Source organism: Equus quagga, chromosome 2 (assembly GCF_021613505.1).
Source record: "Equus quagga isolate Etosha38 chromosome 2, UCLA_HA_Equagga_1.0, whole genome shotgun sequence".
NCBI classification, from domain to species: domain Eukaryota; kingdom Metazoa; phylum Chordata; class Mammalia; order Perissodactyla; family Equidae; genus Equus; species Equus quagga.
In genome coordinates, this window is record NC_060268.1 from 75,062,616 (window position 1) to 75,076,710 (window position 14,095).

The window sequence follows — 14,095 nt, forward strand, 5'->3', positions numbered from 1 at the left end:
TCCCTCCAACATAGCTCACACCCCAACCGCATTCCAATCATCAGAAAAGGACACAGGGAAAGGGGCATCCCATTTCTTTTAGAGTATGATCTGGAAATTTCACACGTTATTTCTGCTCACATCCCACTGGCCAGAACTTAGTGACATGGCCATACTTAGAGAGTTTATTATAGGTAACCATGTGTCTGGGTAGATACTCCATTATCATGGATGAAGAGAATAATATTAAGAGTCAACTAGCAATCAGTCTCTACTGCATATATCTACTACTGATACATAGGCATCTCAAATTCAACACTGCCCAAACCTAATTCCTACTTGTTCTTCTAAAACCTGCTCCTATCCACAATTATCCCCATCTCTGTTAATGGTGGAAAATGGGACAAATTCAGCAGTTTAATTTTAGATATATTGAGTGTGAGGTACCTGTAGATAGAACATCCAGTACAAATTTCCAATGGGTTGAAAATATGTCTGAAGTTTCTGAGTGAGGTCAGTGTTCAAGATTCAGATGATTCCTGACTGAAATAAGTGATACAGAAAGAGTATACGTAAATGGTACTGCCAGAGACTGTAATATAGCAGGCAAAGAGAACCAAGGATGGAGAGGAAGACCATTCTGTAAAGACTTGAGGAACAGTGGCCTGAGACACAGGAGGAGAGGCTGGAGAACATGAGGTGATGAAACCAAGGGAGCAGTTTCCAGGAGGCAGTGGTTAGCAGTGTGGAAGGCTGCAAAGAGGTCATATAGGAAGAAAATTAAGAAGCAACCTTTGGGTTTGGCCATTATGCCATTACTGACATTAATACTAGCAACATATACAGTAAAATGGGGCAAATGCTAAATTTCAGTAGGTGAAGAGGGACTTGGAAGGAAAATGGCAATCTGAGTCTTCTAAACAGAAGGAACAAAGCACAGGGAGAATTTATGAACAGGAGAGGGAACTCCTGAGGGACTAAGAACCTTGAGGAGAGCTCCCTCTCCCCGCCAAAAAAAATTAGCTGTAGAAAGGAAGAAGGATGGCTCATACTTTAGGACAGAAGATCAAGGATAGTGCAAATTTAGGTAGATCTGTAGGAATAAGGGTGGAGGTGTGAAGGAGTTCATGCATGAAGTGTCTAATGCCAAATAATGATATAGATAATGCTAATATTACTAAGCACTAACATTTACCGAGTACTTATCATATGTCAGGCAATGTTCTTCATGCAGCTAATTTTGCTTCCACTGTATTTCTTAAACACCAAGAGCTACTCATATACTGAAAGCTTAGTCTCTTTCAACACAGAGTGTATAACAACTTTGCAAGTTAAACATAGCAACAGTAACTTTCATTCCACCATATCTGACCCTTTTCTGTTCCATAATCTCAGTTTATTCCTGATCCTAGGGGCATGCTAGCATTTTGATTCATCTGTTGTGTCTCTCATCAACAAGAAATTGTGAGCACCAAACAGCTGTCAAAAAACCAACTTCATCAGAGATTTAGGGCAAAATGTTCCATTACAAAAAAAGTTCATGAGTATTAGAAGACATATATTAGTAAACACTCCCATAGTCACTGAAGTGTTTGGTTATTCTGAAAAAGTGTCCACAGTTTTACAGGTGTGCCTTCCTCTTGGACTGTGAGTTCTTGAGGGCAGGGATAGGGATTGTTGCCCTTTTATTGTTTCCCAAAGCCTGGCACAGCTCTGGGTAAATAGAAGTTCAAAGCTTGTTCAAAGAATTAATGCACTATGCTAAAAAAATTAAACTGCTGATTTCACTTTACACCTGAAATGAGAAAATTATTAGAAACTACTGGGTCTCATTTTGATTACAAGAGTTTATAAATTTTACAACTTACTCAGTAGACACCAAGTTATTTTTCTGGGAAAACAGACCTGAAGGAAAACATGGGTCTGACTTGAGAGAAAAAAAATTTATTCATAAAAACTGATATACATGGAGGTGGAACATCATTAGTATTCTAAGGATTCCTGACAATATTTGTGCTGGTAATTTTTACCAGAAAACATTTTGAAATTTGAAAATAGATAAGGCAAATAGCACAGTGGATTCTTGAATCAAATCTGACACCAGCGTCACACATAAGAATACCTATTTAATATTAATGAACTGAAAGGGCTATGGGTAATTTCTCCAGATTCCAATGAGAAATTGGGATTCTCCTTGATCTTACTAAAGAACTAGATAGTCATTCTGACATTCAAGAGCAGATTTATTTATCTTGAGCCTTTGATTTTTTGGAACTCAGAGATTTCTGCCACATTTGGATATACCAGCTTATTATAAAGTTACACTTCATTTATTCAATTTCTAGAGGAAATAGAACAGCTAAAAGTATCTTCACACGCCAGATATTGTAGTAACAATTATTTAACTACTCTAATGAAGTCTTTAAAGCTTTTCATTCTCATTTGCCTATTCTGATAATATGCAAAGATAATTCCTTAAAAGACCATGATTTTAACTAGTCTATTCCATACAATAGAATTGCAAATAGTTTCTAAATGAAAATCTGCAACGGGAGAAATAAAAAAAATAAGGAACTGAGTTAAAATTGGACATGATTTAATACTGTCATTTGTCATGAGTTGTCCTAGAATAATTTAAATTCCACTAGCTTATTTTTTATAGTTGGTAAAATTTTTTATAGTTAGTTATTGTTGGGAAGCAGTGTATATATATTTCCCTGACTACATAAAAAAGATGTTCTAAGAATGACAGCTAAATACACTGCTATGTACAAGTGTTGATATAAAAAGTTTGAATACTAAATGAATGGGATCGGCAAAGTTGCAACCCGTTAAGACTATGAATTGTTAGTGATTCCATTATACTTTGCTATTAAGTGTTGCGGAGCCATAAAAAACCTTTAAAAAAAAAGGGTGACCTTTGTACTAAATATGAAGACGCATGGGTTTAAACGGGTTCAGTTCAGTCGTCAAGCGGACCAAAATCAGCCTCTGTCCAGCTGGGGTCAACCAAGAGGCCACTTTCTCTGTATCAGCAACCTACCAAAGGTCAAACCTGCAGGACAAGGGCTTTTACCTTCTTGTAAACCAGTGATACATCAAGTGTTGGCAAGAGGCCTAAACAGATGACCTTGGTCCTCTGAAAGCTGGCCCGCTCTCTCGGGCTATCTCTACAGTGCTTACAAAAGCAGCCCGACGAACAAAGGGGTTGGAGACCTAATATCCGGAGGCTTCCGCCCCGCCGCGGGGACTGCGGGCTATCAAAGCCCCCTCGGCGACTTTCGGACCGATTCCTCCCCCCACAAAATCCCGAGCGTCCAAATTCCGGCACGTTCCTCCCTTGGGTAGACCAGGAAGATCTCCAACATTCCTAGGGCCTCTACGGGGTTTCCGGAGCGGACCCCGTTCATTCTGTAGGGCCACAAACACCAGTGGTTCAAAGCAGGAACAGCCCACGCTGTTCAGCCTCAAAATGGCGACCGAGCCTGAGGAGATTCCGAGGAACGGCGAGCCACTTCCCCTTCCCAACGGCCCCTGCGCTGGCGACGACGGCAAGCAGGAGGGGGGCGGAGCCGGCGAAGGAGGGCGGGGCAGAGCTCTGCGCCATCCCGCGCGCGCCCCGGCACCTCCCCGCGTCCCTGCGTCCTGGCCTGGAGCCCTAGCCTGGCCGGGCGACGCGCGCTGCCTGCTGGGATACTCGGCCCGCCCAGCCAGTCCTCCCGGCTTGCGCTGCGGCCGCGAGATCCGCGTTTTTCCCAAGATGGTGGTGCTGGGCTCGGGGTGACTGCAGGAGACGACAGAGTCTGAATCCCCTTCGCCAAAACCTCGACAGACCGCCCTCCTCTCACTCGCGCACCCCGCCGCTACGTAGCCATCCGCCGCCCCCGCCGCCGCCGACTTGCGCTTCACCTCTGCCGACCCGGCGCTCACGGCGCGGGCGGCGCGCCTCCCTCGGCTCCTCCTCGGGGTTGTGCTCGGAGCGGCTCGCAGCCTCCCCCGGCCAGGCTGGCCCCGGAGTCCCCAGTGTGGATAGGCAGCGGCGCGGCGGCAGCTGGCGAGAGCGCGGGGTTTTCAGCGGCCCCGACGCCCCCTTTCCCGGCCTTGGTCTCCGGAGAAGGAAGCGCGGGTCCCGCATGAGCCCGGGCGGTGGCGGCAGCGACAGGGAACGAGGCGGTGGCGGGCGGAGGCGGCAGGCGAGGACGACGACGACCAGTGAGGCGGCCGCTGCTGCGAGGGCCGCAGCCCAGGCGCGGGGGCGACCACAGGTCAGTGCGGCCGAGGACGGGGCCTGGGCGGGGAGGCCGAGCGGCGCCTCCTTTAGTCTCCTCTGTTGCCCAGGCCACCCTTCGGGGCTGGCTCGGCTAGGGTAGGGACACCCCCACCCCCGTCGGGGCTAGTGTTTGGGGCGCGTGGTCTGGAGGGGCCGGTGCCAGAAGTAGGCCTCTGGTAGCAGCGCCTGCTGCTGCCGTAACTGTCAGTCCTGGCAGAGCGCCGGAGGGAGGGTTTTGTCGCCCAAGGGGACCGAGCGGGCCCAGAGCGGGGCGGGGCGTGCGGGGCGTCGAGAGTGGCCCCTCCTTGGAGTGGGGCTCGCGGAGCCGGCCTGAGCCTCGGGCTGGCTTTTTACTTCCTAGGGGAGCTCTTTCTCGGTGTTTTCCAGGTTTTGGCCTTCTTGGTAAAGAAATATATAGACGTGGGCTTTGGTGGGTTGGGGCTTGGGAAGTGGACTGGTGGGGCGGCGGGGGTGGGGGGTGCGGATGAAGTGGGAAATCAGACCTAAGGGTTGTGTTCACAGATTACTCATCAGGATTCTGAAATTAAACGTGAGCTAGTGAGTTTGCCAGAGACTGTTAAATGCAAACCTGCAAACAGTTGGCCTGTTTTTTTTTTTTTTCTTTTTCAGTTGAGAAAATGAAAAGGACTCTTTCCTTGTCATGGTGTGGAGGTTTTTGTTGGTAAAGTCAGAATTTGAATGTGGCGAATGCTTTAGTCCATAATATTGTTAAAAATAATTTTAATATGGACGCTGTTTGATTAAGCTTAGAATCCTCGAAAGATAATTTAGTGTCTGAATTTTTTAAAATGTCCTATGAGCGTGCTAAAATAGAAACATTACAAAGTCTATTTGGACTTGTGTTTAGGACTTGTGTTTATTAAGTGGCTAGGGTGCAGTTGCAAATGCAACCTACGTAATAGCATATGAGATTTGCAGTCCGAAGTTAGCCTCTATCAGTCGTGAAGGAATATGGATATGACCCATAATTTTGAATCATTCCACTGGTTGCAATATAGAGGGAAGCCGCACATTATTCCAAAATTTTTTTTGAGGAGGAGTAGGGGCCTTCAAATGAAAATGACCTAAAGTTTAGCAGTACAACTGTTAAAAAGTTAGGTGTCAAAGACTGTGGATACGCAATAAATCTTGTTGAATGAATTGAGAAGTGTTTATCTCATACCTATGACTAGTAAGTCCCCTTACTTAGATTATTTTGTAAGCCACGTAGAAAGGTTAGAATTTAGGAAGATAAAAAGCAAGCCTTGTCCTGGTATGTTTAGTGGAAATCACTTTGGAATTAGATCCTGCTTTAAAATCTGAGTTACTTACCATATTTTTAATGTAATGAATACAGTATTAATGATGGTGCTAATCCCGAAAGATGACCTGAAGCCCTTTAAAGACAGTAATAATCCTGACAAAACAAAAACAAGAATAGCTTCAAGAAATAATGACTCTCTATTTACAAAATTAGAATGTGAAGTAAGAAAGTTTTACTGTGTCAATATTTGTTAACCAGCATTAGTGTGCTTAGTAGTTTGTACACCATCCTGTGGACGTTATTTGGTTCCTCAGGGGTTTACACAGAGATGCAAATTGAGTGTTTTGATTCCTTTTCAGAGGTTTTGTAAGCTGCTTTTATTTTATCTCTCTTGAATCCTACACTTTTTTTCTTGACTTAAAAAATATCTTCTTGGGGCCCGCCCAGTAGTGCAGTGGTTAAGTTTGCGTGCTCTGCTTTGGTGGCCAGGGGGTTCGCCAGTTTGGATCCCAGGCACGGACCTATGCACTGCTTATCAAGCCATGCTGTGCCAGGCCTCCCCCATATAAGATAGAGGAAGATGGCCACAGATGTTAGCTCAGGGCCAGTCTTCCTCAGCAAAATGAGGAGGATTGGCAGCGGATGTTGGCTCAGGGCTGGTCTTTCCGGGGGGGGGGGGGGGTGGAATCTTAAATAAGGGTACTTAGTAGTCACAAGTGTAAGGAACACATTCTCATCCCACTTGTCCAGTCCACTTAAAGTTTTTTGGGTACCTATAGTGTCTTTGACTTGCAACATTTAATCAGTTGTATTTATTAAACTTTAAATCATTTCTAAGTGACCTCTCTCCCCTCAAAAAACAATCTGGAAGAATTTGCTGTTTCTCTCAATATGCAGTCAGTGGAATAATCCAAATCTATGCATCATACCTAAATTTTTCAACCCAAGCACTTGAAATGATATTTACAAGTGTCTGTTTTCTTAAATGCTTACTGGTTATGTTCTTCAGTCATGTTGCACGGTTTTGTTTGGATCTATTCTTCTGTAGGTCAAAATGTAGAAACATTGCTTATGTGGCTGTTAAAAAATTAGTTTTCTGATTTTTATGAGTGAATACTTTTTCATAAGTGGTTTTTCGAATAAAAATACTTGGATAAGGTCTCAGATGCTCTTTTCATGATGATTCAGGACAACAGAGTTTTGGGTGATTTGGCAGTCCCCACTCTTCCCCTGACTGCGAATGTAAAGATAAAATATAAAAATTAAAGACATTATGGTATGTATAGTAGACATAGCTTTGTTTAATTCTGGCCTTACCTTACTTGTTGGACCCTTGGCAAGTTGCTTAATCTTGTTGAGCTGCAGTTTTGTCATCTGTAAAATGGGAAGGTGAAACTCACTCACAGTTGTTGTGAGGATTAAAGTATGTAAAATGCCTAACACATAGGCGCTTAATAAGTATTATCCTTTGAAGTCTTCCCACCCAGTTTTTTTGAATGGTCTCAAAGCACTTTAGATACAGTGGACTATAGCATATTATCCTTGACATTGTTTTCTTTCTCACTAGCTGTGAACTCGGTCTTTAAGGTCAAAGACTCCAAGTGTTTACCACAGAGTATGTTACCAGAGTATGGATGAATTAGTTATCAGTAAATCGATAAATGGTCAACTAACATTTATTAGGTACATACTGTGGCTACTATGAGCTGAGCTAGGTATAGGGGCTACAAAGACAAGAATCATGTCTCTGTCTTTTGGAAGCTTAGAGGCTAGTGACTTTTCTCCACATAACTCCATTATTTTGTGAAACACCATCACATAACAGAGTCTCCTTCTCCCATGCCCTTTCAATCTTAGGGCAGTTCTGTGGGCACAACACCTCCCGCCTGTAGCTGCTATTCTAAAGAATATTGTTTTACCCCTTTCTTTTTACAACTGGCACGTGCCAGATACTTCATATCTTCCTGTCTTGGTCCCAGTCCGCTACCCAGCATCTGGCACATAGTGTTTTAGAGAGAGAGAGAGAGAGTGTGTGTGTCTAAGTAAAATAAAAAAATAAATTTACCTTGGCAGTTGCCTGTAAGTACTCTATTTTTCTGGTGTGACTATGATTCTATCTTCTGGTTATAGATTCATAGAAGTTTTAAACCTGAGTAGGACTATCCTTGAGGTCAGTTACTCCGTTCATTTTACACATGAGGAAATTGAAATGCAAAGCTTTAAAATGGTTTTCTTAAGACACCTAGTTCAGAACTCTTTGCACACAAAGACGTAGTTCCTGTCCGTCCTGTTGGGAGGAGTAGTTACTTTGCTTTGTGATTACCTGCCCACCTTTTTGGAGATGTGTATTTGCTACATTGTTCATTGAAGGCAACCTTCATAAGATGCCATGAAGGGACCTTTTTTGACCATAGCAGTTAGTGTAGGAAATGGGGCTTTTTCTTCTAATAAAAGAAATACAGTAAAGTTACAGTTAATGGAAATAGTGTTAATATACAAACTTATATCCTATGTCCAAAACATGAGATGTTTGAAACACTTAAGGATCCTATATAAATGTTTTTTTAATGAAATGACTTATTAATAAATACATAATATCTCATTGTAGTTTAGATCTGCATTTCCCTAATAATTAGTGATGTTGAACATTTTTTCCCGTGCCTGTTGGCCATCTGTATATCTTCTTTGGAAAAATGTCTCTTTGTATCCTCTGCCCAGTTTTTGATCGTATTTTTGTTGTTGTTGAGTTGTATGAGTTCTTTATATGTTTTGGAAGTTAACTCTTTATCAGATATGTACGCCTGAAATTTACACAGTGTTATAAACCTCTGCGACCTCAATAATTAAAATACATAAATAAATACATAATAAATTTTTTTGCTAGCTTTCATTTTCATTTAATCTCAGAAATGTCACTTATAGTGCTTTGATCTAAGTTATTTTTAAGAAGTAAATACCGTTATAGGTAGTAAGTCAAAAAGAAGGTTATTAAGTATAAGGCCTATTTGAGAATGAAAGCAAGCTATTCTTTTTTTATCTTGGGAATACTTACCTTGGCACATGGGATTTAGCTGGAAGTTATTGTTGTTTGATTCTAAGCTTTGTGACTGTGAACTTTTAAAATTATTTGTAAAATTTTAAGTGCTTCAGAGTCTCAACAGGTTCAGTGAACAAAAGCCACTGAGAACTGTTGATGTGGAGGAAGAAGCACTGCCTTTGTTGTCAGAAGATCATGGATTCATCCTTCCTCTCTAGCTTCCTAGCTGGTCATGAGCAGGTCCTTTAGCGCTCTAAACCTTTGTTCTGTTCCTTCTGTCAAATGAAGGTGATACTTGCTTTGTCTCTTTCAGAGAATTATGTTTTTCGAATGTGATTGTTCTTGAAAAAGTGGATTAATATTCTATAAAGTGACCTTATAACTGATTTAATGACTTGCCCAAGAAAACAAACTGATTAGTGATCGTCAGGTGATTGGAACCTTGGTATATTTTCCTGCTTTTCTCTATTAACATTTTTAACCTTTTCATAGAAATATTATTTCAGGAAATATTTAGTGTGTGAATTTATTTTAAATTTGGTAACTACATTTGAAATAAATAATTGTTCTTAATAGTTGATAATGCATTATTCAATATTATTAATCCAAAGTCAAATCCCTTCTGTAATTTGCTTTATTTTTGACCTCTCCTGTTAATTTGGTAAATGGCAAGTGAATCATTAGGTTGACCTGAAAAGAGGTTTTGGAGACCTTACTAGATAGTATCAGTATACAGAACCTTACTAGATAGTATCATTCCAGAAGTTCAATTCTAGGAAATCTGCTGAAATCTCATATAAACATCACATGTGGATCATAGTTAGAAGAGAGTCCTGTGTAAGACTTTATTAGTTAAGAGTCAGCATCTGTGCTGCAAATAAAAGCATGGAGGTAGTGTATGAGCCCTGAACACTTACTATACAAGTAGGATAAAATCTTCCTTAAATGAAACTCTTGGCTGACCAGTGTGGAGTCTAATGTGGTGACTCTAAACAGCTCAGTGTGTTCCAGAAGTTGATCTTCTGTACCCTTTGGGATCATTTGAGGTTAGTCAAGCATAGATCCCTTTATGTTGACAGAAATAAAACATCAGCAAATTTTTTGACCTGTCTCTGTGGTATGCAGGCTTGTGGCTCTTTTTTAGTTCTTAATGTGTGCCCATTGTCTATTCTTTCAGTAACTCAAGATGTTCCTTTTCACATTTGAGACAAGTAGTGCTGCACATAAATTACGTAGCTGGGGGCTGAATGAAGATGTTACCAGTGTTGTACTTCCACACATATTCTTTTCGTTTGATGACTTCTGTCTCTGTATCAAAAGGAATGGCTTAGCCATTTTAAGCTTCTAATAGACTTCTACCTCAGCAGCATTCCTCTTGAATGTGAGAAGGTAGTCTTAGAATTACCCTTGTGGACTGTAGCTATTGTTCTAACTCATATATCTTTATATTCTTTGTGATGCAGAGTAAATTCTGAATTCCTTCCAAATAAATAGACAATACAGAGGATACTGTAACAATCGTGTATGTACCATTCAGTTATGGACAAATGAAATTGTCATTGCATTGCACTCTAGCTCCCTCTCTAAAGCTGATATTCTTTATTTTCTTCTCAGATGATAGCTCTAGCACTGCAGATACCACTACAAGAATTTCTTCATACTGCCAACAGATGCTTTCCTCTTATCAGATGTAAAGCATAATTCTGCTCTTTGGAAGGAAAAGGCTGAAATACCTGACAGTGTTTTCTATATAGAGCTAATAGCTCATAGGGAGAAATACGGGTTATTTCCAATTTATTAATTATCTTAGTACTTTTTTCTTAGGAATTCTATTTATTGTGCTTCTGTGTGTGTATGTGCCCATATTGATAACCTTACAGTGTGACATCAATAAGGATATTAAATACTGACCTTTGCTAGATATTTAGTTTTTGTTTAAGGAATTAAAAAAATACATGTTTTTGAGCACCTATTGTATGTGATGTATACTAATTGATAAATCCTATTTCACACAAAGATTAATTGGGTAATATTTTTCTTTTCCGGTTTTCTAAAGGGAACAGACAATGGGTATATTACATTGTTGGTGATAGAAACTGTGCTGTTTCAGATAACCCACATTTAGAGCTTCTAAGAAACGAAGTTTCTCTAATTACTTAAGCTGCTTTATTCTTATTCACTTGCACATTTGCTATCTCCATAACATGTTGCTGTAGACTGAATATTTATATTACCCCCAAAATTCGTATGTTGAAATCCTAACCCCCAGTGTGATGATATTAGGAGATGGGGCCTTTGGGGAAGTGATTAGGTCATGGGAGCGGAGCCCTCATGAATGAGATTAGTGCCCTTATAAAGACTACAGAGAGCTTCCTTGCCTCTTCTGCCAAGTGAGGATCCAGCCAGAAGACAGCTGTCTGTGAACCAAGATGCTGGTTCTCACCAGACATGGAATCTGCTGGAGCCTTGATCTTGGACGACTTAGACTCCAGGACTGTGAGAGATAAATTCCTATTATTTATAAGCCACCCAGTCTGTGGTATTTTGTTACAGCAGCCCGAATGGACTAGGACACATATTAAATACATTTAAAGAACAGAGAGGGAAAATAGAAAATTAAATGGATAAAGTTTGGTAGCTAAGGTGGGGATATACTGTACTTGACAGAATGGAAGTGCTTCTTAAAAGTTGACTACAGTGTTGAAATGAGAACACTTAAGTATAATATATTGGAAAAACTGAGCTAACTTTAGTCTTTTACGTACATAAAACTACATTTCTGCATTTTAAATCATATTGTATATTTCTTTGTTTAATCATTGCCCAGTGTACTGTATTTCAGATTATCTTTAAAATGAGAAAGTAAGATCTTATGGTCTCATTTAACTCAGTTGGGAGTCAGGGTACTCTCTCCCCCCAAAATTCCTCTTCCATCTTTGGGCTAGATGTAAGAAGGGTGAACTTAAAACATAGATGGATCTCAACTGAGATTAATTTCTTTACTCCTGGATTGAAGATTCTGTGAGAACAGTAAACATTTGCTGTCTGTCTCATGTTTTTTTCATGTGTGCAGTTTTAGGTAGTTATGAGTGCTAGATGAATGAACTACTTTCTAGTTAGTTCAGGACTACTTTTAGATATCTGCTGTGGGCTAATGAACTAAATATGATCAGGAACAATCCTCTAGGCTTCAGGATTTTAAGTAATTTTAAGTAGAAATAGAACTAGGAGTCATCCTAGACAGTGGGCCAAAGACCTACAATAGTCCCACTTTACTGCCTGTCCCTGTGCTGAATTTGACAAGGCATTCCTAGGAGGGGTATATGTGTGTGTGTGTTCTCCATACTTCTAGCTGACACCAGATTTTGAAAATTTGGGACTGATCACGTAGCCTACCAAGGTTCTCTCAAGTGATCAAGATCTAATTCCCCTAAGTGCTATTTTAAACACCTAGTATGTGTTTAAAATCACCATGACTACAATACTACTTATTTTATATTCTTATTCTGATATCTTTCCTTAGTTCTTTTATAAAGTAAGTAGGTTGGATAGATGATATCCAAGGTAATTTTCAGTTTGGATATTATATGCTCATTTTTTCTTTTAAAATACATATATATATTTTAATTATAAAATATTTAAAACATACAGTGAATAATACAGCAAATAACTCATTTACCCACCACCACGAATTTATAGCCAATTTTGATCCTTTGAGAAACGTGGCCTTAAGTATCCTCTTGTAGCAACGTCACCCCTTCCCCCCAAGTCCTATTACTCTCTCTCTTTACCCAAGCTAATAACTATCCCAAGGGTTCTGTGTTTTATATCCTTGTTTATACTTTACTGTGTTTGTGTACATGTATTCGTAAGTGATATCTGTGGTGTTGGGTTTTGTATCTTAGAGTTTTACAAAGTGTTGTCTGTATCTTTTGTCAGCTTGCTTTTTTTAACTCAGTATTCTTTGGGATATGTATGTTGATGCATGTAGCTCTAGTTTATTCAGGTTAACTGCTGTATGGTACTCCATTGTATGGATATGTAAAATGTCTGTGATGGATATTTTGAGTCATTTCCTTTTTTGCTATTACAAATAATGCTGTAATGATCATTTTTACACATTTCTTTTTTTGTTGTTATGATGAGGAAGATTGACCCTAAGCTGACACCTTTTGCTAATCTTCCTCTTTTTGCTTGAGGAAGAGTGGCTCTGAGCTGACATCTGTGCCCATCTTCCTCTGTTTTGTATGTGAGTTGCTGCCACAGCATGGCTTGATGAGTGGTGTAAGTCTGTGCCTGGGATCCAAACCTGCGAACCTGGGCCACTGAAGTGGAGCACACCGAACTTAACCACTACGCCACTGGGCCACCCCTTTACACGTTTCTTTATGCCATTGTTTCTTTGGGAAGATTCACAGAAGTGGAATTTCTGGGGAATAGATTGTGAATATCTTTCACTTTACTAGATAACTGCTAAATTCTTTAAAATAGTTATGTCAGTATATACGTTAGCAGTATATGGGCATATCTTTTTCCAGCGTCCTAGCCCATACTTAGGATTGTCAGATTTAAAATTTTTTGCTAATTTGATGGATTTAAAATATCTCATTTTAATTTTCATTTCCTTTGAATATTAATTCTGGGTGGTGGATAAATAGATATGAATTTTATTTTCTGTTTTCAGTGATTCATAAATTAAAGGAATGTTTTAAAAAGAAAATAAAAGACTGTTTATGTTGTAAAGGACCTTGGAGATCATCTTATCCAACCTTCACTTTACAATGCAGCCAGGAAAGTTATCAGAATAAGAATAAAATGCAAAATCCTACTTATTGCTTATTGTGGTATCTCTTTTGGGATATAGAATCTCAATTTTTGATGTCTTAATCATGAGTCTTTTCCTTTATGATTTGTGTTTATGATTGTGTTTTTTGTGTTTAAGAAATCCTTCTTGTATTGTTTGCTAATAGGTAAGGGGATTTTGTTCTTGTTTGTTTTTTTGTGTTTAGGTCCATCTGAGAAGGAGTTACGAATCTTTTTTTTCCCCTTGATATGAAAAGCTAGTTGTCTCAACATTAAGTATTGAATTCTTTCCCTGTTAATTTGTTATTTTGACTGTCAACCTGTGTCATCTGCCTTATGCTTGGGTTTGATTTTAGGTCCTTTATTCTATTGCATTTAATTTTTTTGTCTTTTTTAACACCAGTACTACATTATTTCAAATAACTTTATATTAAGCTTTGAAATCTGAGAGTCACTGCCCCCCTTTTATTGATTTTCAGAACTGACTTGACTCTTAGACTTTTACTGTTCCATAATAATTTAAAACCAGTTTATTGAGTTCCTTTGGGGATATTAATTGGAATCACATTGAATGTATAAATTAACTTGAGAATTGACATGGTTTATCTTGCCATTTATTGATTCTATATTTTGCAGGTTTTTTTCATAGATGCCTTTTAAACATACTTGATTAAATTTATTCCTAGATAATTGATTTTTTTCTTTTCTTTTCAAATATCCTTTTTTTTTTAACATTTGATCG

The 14,095-nt window shown here is 39.6% G+C and overlaps 1 protein-coding gene across 7 annotated transcripts in view; it reads left to right on the plus strand.

Annotated features, from left to right (window-relative positions):
* Positions 1–3,682: 3,682 nt before the first annotated feature.
* UBE3A (ubiquitin protein ligase E3A) overlaps positions 3,683–14,095 on the plus strand; it is a 95,102-nt gene continuing 84,689 nt past the window's right edge. For 3 of the 7 annotated variants that reach the window (XM_046652468.1, XM_046652466.1, XM_046652469.1), the window contains exon 1: positions 3,683–4,244. The gene's annotated coding sequence lies outside the window, so the exon portion shown is untranslated. Of the gene's footprint in view, positions 4,245–4,626; positions 4,652–14,095 lie in introns of those variants that run through there. The other 4 variants (XM_046652471.1, XM_046652472.1, XM_046652470.1 and 1 more) reach the window with 3 other exon arrangements.